Source organism: Sapajus apella, unplaced genomic scaffold, assembly GCF_009761245.1.
Source record: "Sapajus apella isolate SASKATOON/1434 unplaced genomic scaffold, GSC_monkey_1.0 scaffold27, whole genome shotgun sequence".
In the NCBI taxonomy this organism is placed as follows: domain Eukaryota; kingdom Metazoa; phylum Chordata; class Mammalia; order Primates; family Cebidae; genus Sapajus; species Sapajus apella.
This window is the reverse complement of record NW_022436967.1, coordinates 2,799,163-2,818,096: the sequence shown is the minus strand read 5'-3', so window position 1 is coordinate 2,818,096 and position 18,934 is coordinate 2,799,163.

Sequence of the window (18,934 nt, the reverse complement as noted above, 5' to 3'; positions counted from 1 at the left end):
TCAATGATTCATATTTGGAATACATTTGGAAATTTTTTTTGTTTAGGAAAAGAATTTTTCTATCACCCAGAAGTGGATTCTGAAATCCAATTTGCCCAGTAATGTCTCTTACTTAGTTCTATTGCTCTCTAAACAATGTATAAAAGTCACATTGAGAGCTAATTTAAAAATTTTATCTGTTCTGTCCCAAAATACTCTGTCAGTAGTTGTACAGTTGAGTAGAGATATGTGAATTTTTTGTAAGGCACCTCAGGTGCTCAGACCACCTGAGAGCTGCAGACTTGGAGAATCGCTCTTCTAGATGCTGTCAGCCCGATGCTTACTTGAATAGAGTTTCAGGAAAGAAAATTTTCATGTCAATGTCTTCTAATGACATGAAATGTCAGCCTGAATATAAAATAAAATGTCAAAAAGATCAAAATAATTGTTAAACCATGGCTCTTCTTTTCCCCATTCATTTACTCTGCCAAGCTGTTTTCTATAGGACCACATAGTCCTCAGATGCAGCTTTCATTAGATAACAAGCTATAAACTGTTCATCACTCCCAGTATCCATCATAACTTTCTTCTTTAGCAAAGTAACCCAGGACTTTGATATTGGATACCCAAAATAAAGACCATATTTCCTTATTTCTTGCAAGTGTTGAAGTCTTGTGACTAAGCATTGTACAAATGGCCATGAGGAGATATGACATTGCAACTCTAAAACATCCTCTAAAAAGTGGTCACAATCCTTTTTCCTTCCTTTCTGCTTTCTAATAGATGAAATAAACATGATGGCTGGAACTCAAGTGGGTATCTTAGTTTTTGAGTATAAGCTGCATGTAGAGGAAGCAACAGGTTTCTGGAAGACAGATTCTGATTATTTTCCCCTTTTCATGGCCTTTATTTTCTAAGGCAAGTTCACATCATGAAATATAGCCTCTTAATAAATATTCGTTGAAGAAAGAAAGAAATCTTTTTCAGATCAGATTTCTTTTTTTTTTTTTTGAGACGGAGTTTCACTCATGTTACCCAGGCTGGAGTGCAATGGCGCGATCTCGGCTCACCGCAAGCTCCGCCTCCTGGGTTCAGGCAATTCTCCTGCCTCAGCCTCCTGAGTAGCTGGGATTACAGGCACGCACCACCATGCCCAGCTAATGTTTTTGTATTTTTAGTAGAGACAGGGTTTCACCATGTTGACCAGGATGGTCTCGATCTCTTGACCTCGTGATCCACCCGCCTCTGCCTCCCAAAGTGCTGGGATTACAGGCTTGAGCCACCGCGCCCGGCCTGGTTCAGATCAGATTTCAATTAAATATTACTTTTTCTGCTTTCAAAAAAAAATTATTCCTTGATTTTTGCGTTTTTCACTGAAAGAAGGACAGTAGATTGCCACATTTAAAATTCTTTTGAAAATAAAATAAAACACTTAGTGATTTTTTTTTTTTTTGCCAGTTATGACTGTCACTATAGTGATTAGATTGACATTGTGAAGATAATTACACAGTAGTTTGATGACATGTTAACTGGTAATTCTGTCATAGGTAGGTGTTATTATTTGGGAAGAAGCTTACAATTTTTAAAATGGGAATTTTAGCTGTGGCTTCACTCTAATAAATATGTAATTCATATCTATATCCAAGTCAAAGAAAGGGAGGGTGGGATAAATCCATTTAGTATTATAGCGTGTCATTAATAACTGACTTAGCAGAAAAAATTAAAATGGTTATTTCATCTGTGGCAATTAAAATTCTTACTTCTGACATGGCTCTATTTTCCCAGCTGTTAAACACGGGAATGTGTTTCAAATTCTGACAGCAACTTTAATTAGACAAAACATAATCTGGTTAGATATTCATATATTTCTTAGCTACTTATTCACATTTAATCACTTTCTATACAATGTAAAAACTACTGGTTATTCATATCCAATAGTGGAGATTATGCAAATATTTATAATATAGTATAATACGCAAAAATATAGTTAATATAGTTTGCAGTGTTTTAGAGAGGGAGAAATGAAAACATAAAAAGTTGTCAATTTCCTTTTCTCTCATTTTTTACCTTACCTGATTGATTTTTTCTTTCCTGGAATTTTCTTGCTAATTAAGTTTGTAATTTCTTAGAATAGTGCTTACAAAAGAATAAGCTGTCATAAGCCATGCTATGAAAAAGATAACGGATTATTCTATTTTTATTATGTTTATATGAAATAAAATATTAAAGGTAACAAGGCAGGCTAAGCTTACTATACAAAATTAATTTTGCTTTTCTTAAAAAAGAGAACAGCCACACATACAAATTACTGATAACTACTTCAGAAATTATTTTTCTAAGAATGTGACTGTATTTTTTTCCCTCCTTTCACAATTTTGTGCACTTGAGACCATTTGTCACACGCTTCTCAAAACTCTTCCTTGGCACCACATTACTCTGGTTCTCTACTCCCTCTTTGGCTGTTCCTCCTTATTTCTTAATTACAGGAGGCAAGCTCCTCGATATCTGCTCTCCTGCACTTCCTACTTTATTTATATTATTTTGGTCTCTAAGAGTAATTCACATACTGAAACCACAAAATATAACATCTCTCTCAAATTTCAGTATGACTTTTTTTTGTCTTGGTCTTTTGCCCCTGAATGGAAGCTAGAATTGTAAACATGTCCAAATATGCAACGAATTTTCTTTCCCTCTCCTATCTTCTAAATCAGCTTCTCTAACATTGCCAATTTCCTTTTATTCCATTCCTTTTTAAAAAAGTGTCTTGATATAAACATTTCATCACCATTTATCTGCACTTAATTCTGCCATTATTTAATTTTGCTACTTCTATTTATTCTAAATTTAAATTCAAAATTTTCAACTTCAAATAAAGTTAGAAATAAAAAGTCACGTTCCTTCCTTTCTTTCATATTTTACAGTCAATTATTCCAGAACACTTGTATTTGTGTTTGAAGACTGCAATTTCTAATACTATATTAATTACTTCTTTAACATGTAAATTATTACAATTACCTTTAAATTAAACTGTTAAATAAATTAGGCTAAATTTTCAAAGTTGTCTGAATTTACCTCTGTAAATTACTTAAGAGGTGCTAATTACTGGGTTGATGGGTACAGCAAACGACCATGACGCATGTATACTGGTGTAACAAACCTGCACATTCTGCTTATGTACCCCAGAACTCAAAGCATAATTAAAAAAGATGCTAAGTAAACTTTTTGAAAATAAATCATTTGAAAAATAGGGAGAAAATATACTCTATACATTTGCAATTAGGCTGCAACATGTATTCTTTGTATTATGAAAGTTATGACTTTGAGCACCAGGGCAATTTTTAAATGAATAAGCATGAAAGATCAGCTTTATAACATGAAATGCACCCAAAATATAGTAAGTCTATTTTGCCATATCATTCTAAGTTGCAGAACACAGTACATTCTTGTTTAAATTAAAAACTAACTCTTAATCCAGTTAGCTCATTATAATCTCTCTGAGAATATAATATTCTGATGTCTGAGTCTCATCTTCAGAAATTTTCAGTTAATGTGTCTAGATTATGAATTGGGAAGCATCACTTTTGAAAAGGTCCCCATAATAATTCTAACTGAATGACCCCCTCCCTGACACTTCATCACACTTTCAGCTCTATTCTAAAATAACATCGTGAATTCCAAATTTCTAAAATTTTCTTCTCTCTTTATTTTTCACGTTTCATATGCTATTGTGTTCTATAGCATGTTTGATAATTAAACTTCTCAAAAATGAAAGAGGTTATTAAATCAAAAAATGTTTTAATGTCCTCTAAAAATGAAAGAGACCTACATTTAAATGTTAAACTTTGGTAGTCTTCACTCTGATAATAATACATTATTTTAGAAATGTTTATTTCTTCAAAATAATGTAGGTTATATTTGTTAGAAATATTTCTATTCAGTATTTGATGGGACCGTTTATGTGTTACGTATAGTATCTATTGGCTAACATATCTTTATCCTTCAAGAACGTTATTGAAATAAGCATCTCTACTCTAATTCAATACCTGGCTGTTATAGCATGAACTATTAGTTTCACTATTTTCACTAAATTAATGTTTCAGCAATTGCTCATTTAATTTGAAAATATAAGAACTAGACATATGTTTTATCATAAATATATTGATAATAAAAGAAGAAAGCCATTATATAGGTTGACTATTTCTCTGACATTTTGCACAGCATAGGTATAAACTCAAAATATGCTATCACTAATTACGCAGTCTCTGTGCACTTAGGTCACTATTAGTATAACAGTTCATCTGCTGAGAAATGTGGCTCTACAAGACAGAAGTGGATAATGTTGCTGTTTTCTTCCATTTTCTTGCTTTAGGCAGTGGACTCTTGACACTACAATCGGTTAACCTGGTCCAGCAGAATGTTATAATTTTTTTAGAGGGCTCTTTTAAATTAGCACTGCACTTTATAAAAATATTGAAATGATTTTCTTCTAAACTGATACATATTGCTTATATGAGAGTGTATATAAGCACACGTGTCTGTGTGTGTGTGTATGTGTGTAATGTAGCCCTTGATTTATGCAGAGTAAGTACTCTTCCAGTCCAGTCTGAACCCTTTCCTCTGAATCCCATGCTACTTTTACTTTTCTTACCTGCTTTTAGTTCAATAATAGATGGTTTTTATTTTTGGCCATGAAACTGATGGTGTTCACATTTTCCAACTTCAGTCCCTGGATGACTGCTTTGTCTCATAATACCAAGACTCTGATTACATTGTGGTGTGAGAACTACTTTAAATCCAAGTAGAGAAGAAATTTTCCAAAGGCTTACATACCATGGCAACCTTGATATTTCCTGTGAAATATCACTAAAAAAGGTCTCCGCAGCAATGCTTCATCATACTATAAGATTTTGCTAATGTGCACTCTATAATCTAAATGTTTTAAATATTTCCTTTTTTGTACAGTAATGAGTAAATTTATATTAATTTTTTAGTTTTCACATTGTCTAAAAGACTTTTAGCTGGTAGCAGTAAGTATTACATTTAATATATGTGCTGCTGAAATGAGCACAGTATTCCATTTAAAAATGGAATTTTTCTTACTGTGATATGAATGCATGTATGAAAATAGGAAAAAAGATATTATGAGTCCTTAATACTGGAACAACATAATTTTATTTTAACCTAAACTTTTTGATAAACTATAGCTACCTAATATATCCTGAATCTGCTTTTATGTTAATAAAACAATTGACATAAAAATAAATATTAAAATTGTTTAAAGAGGGTATAAAAGTAGTGCTTTATTTACTAAATACATAGTTCGATCAGGTTAAAAATATATAATGTTGGATTATAAACAATTTTAAAATTTTAATTGTAATAAAAATTTCTGAGTTAAGCCAAACTAAAGAAAAATAACTGAATCATATTTAATCGTTAATTAACTAACTTATACCATCTAATTGTGAGTTTTGATATTTGTAGATCAGTAATTCTTAAGAAGTCATAATTTATTCAGCTTAAGGTATAATTTATATGCATAAATTTTGCTTGTTCTATGTACATAATTCAATAACTTTCAGTAAATTTACAGTGACTTATAGTATTATCACAATCCAGTTTTAAACATTTTCATCACTTAAAGAGATCTTGTTTCACACCTCTGCTACAGGTACCTACTCACCTGTTTTTTTTTTTTTATCTAGAGAGCTGCCTTTTCTTATATTTGTCAGGTACCCATACAATATGTGTGTTTCCTATCAGGCTTCTTTCACAAACATAATTTTTTTAAGTTCATTCATATTATACAATGTGCTTTGCTTCTTTTTACCTCTGAATACTATTTCAATATCTGGATACACCACATTTCTTTATCTGTTCACCAAGAGGTGGACATTTGTGTTATTTCCAGTTTTTGATTTATGAATAATGCTACTATAAACATTCCTATAAAACATTTTTATAAACATATGGTTTTATTTCTCTTAAATGGATCTTTAAGGTAAAATTGCTTGATTTTATGGGACATTTATGCTTATCATTTTAAGAAACTGTTAAACTCTTTTACAAATTGGCTGTATCATTTTACATTTCCACCTGCAATATATGAAGTTTTCAGGTGGAAATGTTTCCCTTAACTGGGAAATAAGTTAAGTTTCCCAGCCAACAGGCCCAGTTAACTGCCAGACATGTGAATGAGGCTATCTTAGCCTTTCCAGCACTAGTCAGTTCATCTAATGAGTGCAGCTGCAAGCAGGATGAGCAAAAAACTTCCAAGCTAAGTCCAATCCAAATCATGAGTAAATAAATGCACACGAATCTTTTTTTTAAATTATTATTATTTTTTATTTTATTGCATTTTAGGTTTGGGGGTACATGTGAAGAACATGCAAGATTGTTGCTAGGTACACATGTGGCAGTGTGATTTGCTGCCTTCCTCGCCATCACCTACATCTGGTATCTCTCCCTTTGCTATCTCTCCCCAGATCCCCACCCCCCACCGTCCCTCCCCTATTTCCCCCCAACTGACCTCAGTGTGTAGTGCTCCCCTCCCTGTGTCCATGTGTTCTCATTGTTCAACACCTTTTAAATAGCCTTGTGTCACATAACACCTAAAAAGAATATTGGGTCACATGACAGATTTATTTTATTATGAATGGCAAGCTCTACTCCTAAATAACATTTCTACTTAGGACTATCAGCGCTTTTGCTGGACATTTCGGTGACCACCTCTACTGCTAACTTAAGGCGACATGGAAAGGGGCCCATTGTGTCAGCAGTATCCTTGTTGGCTCTGTCAGTGGGAGCCACTAGTGCAGTATCTGAGGGTGGTGGAAGTCAGTGTCATTCTATATCCTTCAGTGGCTACAGCGTTGTACTATAGAGTGCTTTGGCTCACTCCTGAGATGACAGCAAGATAGAATACATGCTCTTGCAGCAGCCAAAAGCACCTTAGATGCAGATGGCCATCTAAGAATTACAGTTGCAAGGCCTTCTTTCCTATATTTTCTGGTGTTTGGGTAAGGCCATCCCTGACTCCTTTTTACGCCTCTACCTTTCCTGACAAGTCTGTCATACAACTCATTGCACTAAATTTCTTGCAAGAAATGTCAAGAATAGGTTGTAGGGTTTTCCTGACCAATTCCTGACCATTAAATCCCCCCTGAAAAGCCCACTTGAAGAAGTTGCTCTATCAAATGCTGAAGGCAGGGATAGACCATATAGATACTGATTTATCTCTATATAGATATAGATAGAATATATAGATACTGATTTATTCTATAAATAAATAGAAATCAGTATTATATATATATATATATATATATATTAGAAAATTTGTACATAGTTATAGTCTAATAAACTTGTTTCCATTGAGGAAGAATGTACCTGGGAACCAGGTTAGATAACGTTAAAAGAAGAAATGGCCTCTTGGCTTCAACTGCCATCCAGTTATCCCATCTGCAGAAAAACATCAGTTCTTTTTCTTTTAAACAGAAATAATAGCAGAGTGTTATGGTGGGGCAAAACAAACAGCTTTGCATTCTTTCAGGTCTCAAATTATCTCCTAAATTGAGAACTTTAAGCATTAAATGCTTATCTCCCCACTTGCCTATCTCATTCCTTGGCTCAAAACTTACTCAAATACCACTTCATCAGCAAAGTCCTCTTTCCTTGACTTCCCTGATTACGTGGGTGTCCCCACTGAAACATTTCACAGGACCAAAGGTCTTTTTTTCACTACTGAAAAGTAACTTTACAGTTACACACGTGATTATTAGAATCAAATTTGTCTCTACAACTAACCTGTCAGTTCCATGAATACATGGCTATTAAATTTATCTTTTTTATAGTTGCTATTATTCTCATCATGAAGCCTCCTAGCTCTAGCCTTAATTAATTTGTAATTTGAGTCTTAGGTCTATTTATTTTTTTACTCTTTCCACCTTGGGAAGTTATTTCATCCCTGTTCTTTAGTATCCTCCATCACCTAATATCTGCATTACTTTATTATATGTAATTTTGCTAAGCCTTAATTTACTATTTTATTAGCAATGTAACATTGGGCAAAATTAAAACTTTCCTATGCGTCATTATTTTTCAGAGTAGGATAATAGTGTTATTTGGAGGATAAATTCAACAATGCATATGAAGTACCTGCAGTGTTCAACATTTAAAAGAAGCTACTTGTAAAAATGGAGGTAATATACTAACATGGTTGTCATAGTAATTATATTTTATGTGATATAGTCTGTGTAATTCATATTACATATGGTAGATGAAGAAGTCATGAAAGTTATTATAATTTGCATTGTAACGTATGCGGAGTGGTCTTTATTGCTAAGCAGAAGCTTATTGATTGACAAGGGTATCAGACAGAAAATTCTATTTTCTGATTTTGTCACTAACCATCACTTATCACATAAGAGATTGAGTGTGTAGCAGTCTATTTATTTACATTGTATCCTTGGAAAATATAACATGTTTCAAATTTTGTTTCTTCATTAATAAAATGAGATATAACAATACTCATTGTACTAGACAGCTATGAAATTTAAGTGAGGTAATTCAAATTCAGTTCTTAGGATAGTTTTTGAAACACTGTAGATACTATATGTTAGTTGATATTGGTGCTGGTATTTGCTTTACATAACATACTTTATTTTAGAGTCCTTTGAGGTCTTACTTGATTTATTTAACCATATTCTCCACACCACTAGTGAGGGAATGTGTTCTGTTTCTGGGTCCACAAGGTGGGTAGTTTTAAGGACAAGAGCTTCCCAGCACCATGGCCCCCTCCCACCTCTCTCCATCTGGGAGATTTAATGGTCTCCGTTTTAAATTTTTGCCGAACACGAGCGGGAAGAACCAAAGGTCAATCACTCCAGCGGAAGTTTAAGGGAACTCTTTTCATTGGCCAAGGGACTTGGAGGAGGAGGGAATTCCTCTCAGATTAAAAGTTCTTGTCTCCCTCATCTGGGTGGATTTTCCCTCTGGGGCCCCCTTCCACACTCTCTCGTGGAAGCCCGTCTTCCCCTCCTATACTCCATGTCTCTCTCAATTCCCTTCCACTCAGTGTGGAAGCTACTTTCCTCTCCTGGATTCCATCTTTCTGGTTTCTCTCACTCAGTGTGAGAGGAGCTTTCCTTCTCTGGTTTTCCGCCTTTTGGGAACCTTCCCACTCAGTGTGAGAGCAGCTTTTCTTTCTCGCACTCAGTGGGAGAGTTAGCTGTTTTTCTCTCTTCTTCTCCTTTTTCTCTTTTTCTGCCTAAATAAGTCACTTTTCTGCAAAAGCTTTTTGAGTCTGATATTTACTTACAAGCACACTTGCCACGGTCCCGTCTCTCATTCTTGAGATAGTGGGAGACCAAGAACCTTGGAGAAACGTCCTCTCAGGGGAGCTAAGGGTTCCTCTGAACCCCAAAACCCCAACACTAGAATAAATGCTTTTGCCTAAACAGTTATTTCTTTGTTGCCCTCTCAACATGTCTTCCAATTTCCATGTTAGGGAGTTTGCCCAAACCTCTACCTTCACTTAGTCTGACTTTCTCTCTTCCCAATCCTTCTGTCCTTTGAAAGCCAGCTTAATGCTATTCTATAAAAATGAATTTATCTTATAAAATCAACTAATTTTGATGATAATCTTATGCTCAGAGAACATAATATAACAATTGCCTTTGGGTTCGTAAAAGTAAATATAGAGATACGGTCTATCTTACATGGACAATTCTCTACTCATTAACTTGAGTAGAGAAATTTTTCCATGTCATATTTTTCCACGTCACATGTGTGGTTGTGGTTGTGATTTTTTTCTAGTAAAATAAGAATAAAAATTTGTGACTATTTTAAACGTCATTCTTATCCTCCAAATATTAACTTCTGACTAGGACATAAAATATTTATATTTGGGCATCCTTCTGCATCCAACAAGTAGAGGTTTCTCCATGAATGTATCTGGAACAATGCTCTGTCTATGAGGCTGATTGGGAAAATTGAGAATTAGAGGAAATTCAGTGAAATTGCAATGTCCACTTTAAGCACAACTTAACATAGAGTTTGCTTTGTGGCACAGATAGAAATTTTTAAAATACCACTTTCAACCTGTATTTCCCCAGGGTGATTCAGTTCTCTGTCCAATTTCTGAAGCCTGGAGAAGCATAAAATACTGAAATCTCCTTCATCAACTAAAGAACAGAATGAAAAGTGGAAGTCCATTGCTATGCTTAAAGTATCATTTTGTTATAATAATGAGAAATTTTTTAAGAAGAGTACTCAGCTATATGAGCTGCAAACTCATCTGTTTGATTTGCAAATATCATTCTTTTTAATGGGAAAGATTTGAACAAGGTAATTTAAAGCAACAAGAGCACTTTAGCTATTTTCATCTAAATTTAAATTTAAATGAAAACCCACAATCAGTCATTTCAAACCAGAGTTTTTCATTGTTATTAATGTATTTTGTCAACAACGTAATATAGATTAACTCAGTGGTGCTTTTTAAAAATAATATTGTCAAACAAAAGGTCTATTTTATTTCTTCTTCTTCTGATTACATAATGCAAGCCACTTTTGAAAGCTTAATGGAAAATTACAGAGGAGTGTCCAGGCCAAGATAGGGTGAACTAATTCAATTATAATAAAAATGGATTTAAACTCAAGCTACAAGAGTTCTTGTTTCATTGATCATTTTTCAAGCCTTATGAAGATTACAATCAAATGACTTTTATGCAGGGTTACAGACAAAGCTAATAATATCGTCACTATTAGTCAAATCAACAGTGTCCATATGAATTGGAATATTAGCAAATACAATTAAAATTTGAAGGGTCAAGTCTCTGCTAGTGAACACTCACAAAATCCAATGGATCCATAAAAGGAAAATATATGTATCAAAACACATCGCTTATGTGTGTGTGTGTGTGTGTGTGTGTGTGTGTGTGTGCGCACCTCAAAGTTTAATACAGCTCCAAAACCAAATGAAGATAACTGCTACTGTTCAACTAAAACCAGGTTGAGTTTAATGATTTTAAAAGTTTAAGTGAAAGCAGTAAAGATGCTTAACATGGTTTTTTAAAGCATACTTCTGATTATGTCACCTTTTTGTTCAAAACCTTTAAGTTCCTATTGCTAATATAATAAGAGTCAAACACCATTATATAACTGTGTTGTAAATCAGTTCTATTTATCTGGTTTGGCTGCAAGAATATCATGTGTAGGGCATGAGAATGCTTGCACAGAGGTAAGATTGACCTCTCAATCCTTGTTAAGTTTTATTCAGTTACTTCCATGGAAAAGCAGTAGACAATACATTGAGAGGCTTGGTTTGTGTCTTTGGAATTTGTAGAAATTTTTTAAAAAAGTGTCTGAGTTTCCTATAAAAAATCCAAATGACTTTAGGAGTTCTTGTTATATTGGGGTTCAGGGGTGCCCTCAGTTCACCTGAGAGGATGTTTCTCCAGGTTCCTGACCTATCACCCTCCCAAGAGTGAGAGAGGAGACCACGGTGCAGTGTGCTCGTAAAAGTAAATGCCAGCCTCAAAAGTGTTGTAGAAAGTGATTTATTTAAAGCAGAGAGAGAAAAAGGAGGAGAAAGAAACAGCTAACTCACACTGCGTGAAAGAATCCAGAAAGATGGAATCCAGGAGAGGAAAGACAGCTTCCACACTGAGGGCTAGGGAATTGAGGAGACAGAGAGATGGAGTTTAGGAGAGGGAAAGCAGCTTCCATGAGAGAGTGTGGAAGGGGACCCCAGAAGGGGAAAATTCAGGAGGGAAAAAGAGCTCCCACCATGTGGGAGGGGATTCCAGAGAGCTGGAAATCTGGTGTGGGTGAAGGAGCAGGGGAATTTATCCTGGGAGAAACTCCCACCTCCCTACATTCCTCTGGCCAATGAAAGGAGTTCCTTTAAACTTTCGCTGGAGTGATTGACTCTTAGTTTCTTCCCTCTTAAACATAAACTGTTAAATATCCCAGAGGGAGAGAGATAGGAGAGGGGCATGGTGCTGGGAAGTTCTTGCCCTGGACACCACGCCCCCTCATGGACCGGGAAAGAGAACACATTCCCTCATTCTGATGGCTGAATAAAGACAGATAGCTACAGCTACGAGGAGCAAATTATATTCACATAGATGATGGGGCAAACGTGCTTGTGTCTGTTTATCATATATAAACCCTGCAGAAGGAAGCCAGGACCTGAGTCCTCTTGGAAAGAACTGTGGTCAAGGGGCCAGATTAGAGGCCCGAAGTTGGATCTCCAACAGTGAGACTTAGCACGGAGTGGACCACAGAAGTCAGAGTTTGGCAAGGGGAGCTGTGAGTAGCCAGTAAGTGGAGGGATCCCCTGAAACTGCAAACGAAGTGAAAGGTGAGTAAAGCCCTTACAGAACACTCAACAATGAAATAATTGAACATAAATGAAAAAAATTCAACATCCCCAATTGTATAGGACCTGCCAACCTTTATTACGTTACCTGTCTGTCCTCTCATTTTCAAAATCATGGGGGAGTCAAAGAAAGCACACAACTGAAGGACAGGCGAGGAAAACAAGATCGAGAAGAAATAGTAAAATGAATACCAAAACCAACTAATAAACGAAACTTGATCATATTTACCACTCTGCTACATTTCTCACTCTAGGCTTTTGAGATTATGAAAGTAAAGCAGAAGTTCTAGCTGAAATAGACAATAAAATTTGTTTAGATTAAACCATGTTTTTTTTTTTTTTAACCTGGGAAAATAAAACTAATGAGATGTGAAAGTGAATGAAAATGCTTTGGGATTTATTTAATATATCTTCAGGACAGTAGTGTTGAAAAATGGTGCTTAAAAAATGCAGTTGCTTTTTACTTTAAATCCCACAAGTGCAGTTTGTTCACTAAAAAAGATGGCTACAAGTTTTTGCTTTCTATATTCTGAGCCCAATATCTGTATATGGCTCTTTCATATAGTTCAGTAAATATACTCTCATACTATGCATGCATCTTCTATTAGAATGCCATGCTACAAAAAGATTCATTGATGAGTGCTTAGTCCACAGTTGGCCCTCAGCAAAACCAGTTTTATTTCTACGTATTTCAGAGTATATTTATTTGTGCATGTGTGTACATATGCATTTAATAAATGTTAGGGAACTAAGTCAATTTAATTAATAAGATGGCATACACAGAGATTATGCAGAATAAATTAGAATAGTTCTTTTCTTGGGGTATGTAGTACCAGTTATATACCAGACATCTGGGTATGTATACATGACATTATTTAAATGTATACATATACACACATATGTATATATTCACGTGCATAAGTATATGCATGAATACATATACATATATGTGTTATATGTGTGTGTGTGTGTGTGTGTGTTTCTCTGTGCATACAGTCTCTTTCTTGACTTTCTATTTGGTTTCATTCATCTGTTTATCTAAATATAGACTATCTTAATTACTGCAGTTTATATTATCTTGACATCTATGGCTTCTCATGTTCCAGAAACCTTTGGCTATCTGTGGTCCTTTAATCTCCAGAGGCAGCTTAGAAACAGTTGGGCAGCCACACTAGTAATTGTGCAATCAGTTATTTCCCAAAGGAGCCTGGGTTCCTTTTGTTGGAGAACAGATATAGAAGCCGAGCAAAGTATGTTTATTGTTAAGGGAATGTCGTTATATCTAGCTTCTCAGTGTACAGAGCCAGGAAATACGGAAAATATGTATGTGTGAGAACATACATATGTGCATCCATGTCTATTTTCATATTAATCTATATATTGACTAAAACTTATGTGCTCATACTAATATCTCTGATTCCCATCTAACGCCACAGGATTCACTCACACCTTCACCCCTTTCTCATCTGTAACTCCTTTCTCTGACGGTTTCTCTCACAATGAAAAAATGGCTTTCATTATCGCCTACATATTTACTGATTTGCTCAGTCTGGAATACCAATAAAGCAACATCAGAATTGCTATTCTAAAACTCTAAGACAAATATATTAATAGAATACAAAGTTGGTGAACTTTTAAAAATTTTAGCGAATTTTATTTATATATTCAATATTTTCTTACAGCCCCTTTTCCTCAAATGAAGAGTAACTTTCTACAGATAGTCTTTTGTACAAAACGTTCTTTCTAAGCACATCACCTGAGTAACAGGAAATTGAATGCAACAGAATAAGTTTAGAAGTTTTAAAGCAACATGGAATTTGTAAATCTTAAACCTGGACATTAAAGACAAGGTTAAGAATAAAAGCTACAGTCATAACAAATTCTATCAGTGGTTGTAGCAGAGAATTAAATGATTAACCATGGGAAATAACAAAAGTTCTATTTTCTTTTCAGGACAGAGAAGATAGATATAGGCAGCAAATAAGGGGAATGCTATTTGAAAATGCATATCTAACATTAACAAATTATCTTATATATTTAATAGGGGATAAAAAGAGCTTAGTACACCTACTGAATTTCTTGATGGGGCTGACAGTCACTTGCTCTGTGGTATTTGCATAAGGCTACACAATGCACATTAAATTGTTGTGCAGACTTATTTTTCCAGAAAAAAATAAAACCTGAAGAGCAATACACATTGGAATGTAGAAGCCAAATCAATCAAGAATTAGCACATATTTTCATGCATTTTACAAGAACATGTATGTGCTAAAATTCTTTTTTTTCGCTTTTATTTACAAACACCCAGGCTCTATGCTGATATGCCAATATTTTCATATAAATAAATAAACGCAGAAATGAAGGAGGAAATGGATCATCTAATTTCTCTCTGGAAAAAATAAACAATTTGGTAAAATGTCATTTCTAGTGACTTTACGCTTAGGTTTCCTGAAGTTGACTAAAGTCTAATAGCAACAACATGCACAGTGAATCTCCACAACAAATGGAGGTGTTTTCTTTCCTAAAATAATGGTGTCTCTAGAGGCCATTCTTATCCTCTTACGAGTTATTTATTCATGTTTTTACCACAAGCACTCCAATTACTAAAAAGAAAATCCACATTATACACACCAAGTAGTTTAATCCCAACTTGGATCTACCTTATCATTGAAGTAACATGAATATATTTCGTTTTTCACCTGATATGAAAAGTGTCAGTTCAATTCTTCCTCTTTGATTTCTCCCTTTGACTAGGGCATTATTACAAATTGCCCTGAGGCCTATCTTTCCTTTTAATACCAGGTCTCAAATGCAAACTTTCAGCGGGTGGTTATTGTTCAACATTATGTAACCAAAAAGAAATGCCACCTAGTTATTAAACTGTCAGAACATTAAAAGTGAATAAATCATAACAAAGTTTATAGTATATAAAGCCATAGCCACAGTCAATTTTCTTCCAAGCTGGTCCATGATATACACAGAGAACTAAAGGTTGAAATCTGAGAGAAAAAAAAGTGTACTGTTTTCAGATATTTGAACTAATGTCACAAAGAGTAAGCATATCCCTGGCTCCACAAAACTGGTAAGTTTACAGAATTTTTCTTATACTGACCGGCTTTTGATACTTGATATGTGAGTCGGTTAAGGGAATATTTCTAACTATTAAAATTTAGATCTTTGCTGAATAGGCTCTCTAATAACAGGCAGCCACAATCTAATATGTAATTTTAATTTAAAGTCATCCCAGATATATCCTTGTGAATTCTTTAATAGCATCACGTAAGTTTCAATCACAAGTGAAGTATGTTGTGTTTTATTTGTAAAATGTTGCAATGTTAGCTTATGCCCTCTTGAACACGTTTTTGACCCATATCATCCTTAATTGAAGAATAGATTATGTAAAAATATACGCTTTCATCAAATTTCCACTTGTGACAAAGATAACAGAAATATTTGTATATTAATTCAAATTGGATTTTGTTGAGTTAATATAATGCATTATTGACCTTTCATTGCAAATCAAACATAGGAATGGAGTCTATGAAAGAAAAAAAGTTGTTTTGTATACTATGTTTATAATTTCCATGAAGATGTTCATAAAATGAAATAATATTGCAAATTTCAGGGCTATTAAAGCCAAAAGTGGCGTGGCATTGAGTAACATGAGTGTCTGTCCTTTCATAAAATAAATAGGGATTTGTATAAAACTCTTGCCATGACTTGGAGCTTCATTTATTTTGGATTCAATTAGGCCAATGGAGATTGTCGACAAGTGCTGACATAATATATTTTTATTCCATCTGACTATTTAAGAAGCCAACAAAGTTGGGCAACTTATCATCAATAATCTCAGCTAACTTCTGCAATAGGCTCTAGTGCTTGGTTCTGCCTAACAGTGACTGTTGGTGGATCCCCAACTCCTATCGTCTTCCGAAGCAATAAACTTTAGAGGTGATGATATGCATTACCTACATTTCTTGCTGAGACATTAACTGTCCATACTTTTCTTAGTATAGAATAATTTGATTGGTGATGTCGTCATCTTATCTTGCACATTTATCTTAATAATGGGACAATATGTGGCAGCTTTCTGTTACTCAATTGACTTCCAGACACAAAAGCGGGTAATAGAAAGTGTCAATCCATATATGTAACTACTTTCTTTGCTGCCAAAAAATAGTAATTCTGTTAAGCTATAATCTAAACCATAAAATTTCAGATTTATTAGGTTGGTGCAAAAGTAATTGTGGTTTTTGCCATTTAAAGTAATGACAATTCCTTTTGAGCCAACCTAATAATATCGTTTCCTAGTGAAAATTAAATTCACTCCTAGTGAATATTAAATTTAAAATTAAATTCATTGTTTTGCTTATGATCAAGAAGGAAGGTATTATACGCAAATGTTCTAATGAATGGGAAAACACAAGCCTTTTATGTTGTCCTTATCCCAATCTCACTTAAAATGAAAATGGTTCATACAGACAAAAAAGAGAAGACAGGGCAAAATACAAAAGAAGGATAAGAAAGAGATATATCTGAAACTGATTTCTAGACTTCATGTTTTATTATACATCTTTTCAGGGAATAATCTAGTGTATATTTGTTATTAAAAAACTTCTTACTATTCCCTTCATTTAAGAGCTCTCAACTTCATTATCAACAAACGCGCTGTAGCTGGTATTCCACAACTAAAAAAAAAAAAAAACAAAAAATAAAATTTAAAAAAAAAAATAAGGAAAAGAAAGAGTCAATATCAAAAATTTGGATTCAGTTTCAGTTTTTCATCTCCATGTTCCTTTGGTAATGGGATATTTAGTTTGTCTCTTTCTTTACGTGTATTTAACATATTTATTTTGATAAATAAAATACCTTTAAAGAAAAATGTACATATGCATTTTTTTAAAGATTGTTTCCATTGCTTGTCACAAACCACATTTTTGAGGTGGTTCTTTAGGGAATGCAGGAGGAGAATTTGAGTACTTGGAACCCTTCAGTACTTCACCGTGAGAAGCATCACATAGATAATCTTGGAATAAATGTTCCAAGTTGTGTAAATAGCCATTGATGGATAAAAGGTCAAATAGATTTGGGATACTCTGAGGTCATCAAAGGTGGTAACAGGTTTCTTTGCATTTAGAACTCCCCAAATGTGAAGATGGACAGGAACCCTTCATGGAAGGAAACGGCAAACAACCAATGAAAAATGTGACCTAAGGGAAATGTGGGCATCAGTCAAGGTTGGAATTTCAGACCTGTCATGCAGCATGTTAATTTCAATACAGATTTTTCTCTATTCAAACTTCTAACTGATAAAATTTGTCAATGACAGCCACCTTTCAGGGGTACATTTAATTTCAAGCAAATATGAGTGAGGTTTTTTACATATATTAAACAATACCATTAACAAAATTATAAACATATTTTTTCCTCTTTTTCAGCTTGTATCAGTGCCTAAGAGTACACAATGAGTCTAAGTAAAGAATTGTTTTGGGGCCGGGCGTGGTGGCTCAAGCCTGTAATCCCAGCACTTTGGGAGGCCTAGGAGGGCAGACCATGAGGTCAAGGGATGGAGACCATCCTGGCCAACATGGTGAAACCCCATCTCTACTAATAATACAAAAAAAAAAAAAAAAATTAGCTGGATGTGGTGGCGTGTGCCTATAGTCCCAGCTACCCAGGAGGCTGAGGCAGGAGAATTGCTTGAACCCGGGAGGTGGAGGTTGCAGTGAGCTGAGATCGCGCCATTGCACTCCAGCCTGGGTGACAAGAGAGAAACTCCGTCTCAAAAAAAAAAAAAAAAAAAGAATTGTTTAGATGAAGTAAATAAGTAAATGCATAAAGTGAGAAAACACTATTAAAAATCTATTCAACGGCCAGATGTGGTGGCTCATGCCCTTAATTCCAGCATTTTGGGAGGTTAAGGTGAGTGGATCTCTTGAGCTCAGGAGTTATAAACTAGCTGGGGCAATATGGCAAAACCCCATCTCTCCAATAAATGCTGGTATGGTGCACATGCCTCTAGACACAGCTACTGGGGATACTGATGTGGGAGGATTGCTTGAGCCCGGGAGGTGAAGGTTATAGTGAACCAAGGTCCTGCCACTGCACTCTGGACTGGGCAACAGTGAGACCCTGTCTCAAAAAAAAAAAAAAAAAAAAAAAAAAAATCTATGCAGAGCCTGTTATCTCAACTACTATATGTTGTATATTTCAAAAGAAAGAGCAGATACTTTGTTTTGTTTTGTTTTTCTTTGAGGCAGTATAGACTTTGAAATCAGAAATATTATAGAACTGTAACAATATGTTCTAATTTTCTTGCTTCTTGAAATTCTTACATTTATTTACTTATTCAACAACCATTTATTAAATGTTAACTATGTAAGATACTTTGCTGATAATGGAAAACTTTTTACAAAAACAAAAGAAGACAAAGCTTTGCTGTCAACTCCACTGTAATGGAAAAGAATGATGTATAAACAATTGTTTATAAACGTGGTGAAAAGGCTAACTTATTCATTAAGTGGTTACTAAGGACTCACACTGTTCCAGACCCTGCACAAAGAACTGGTGAGGTAA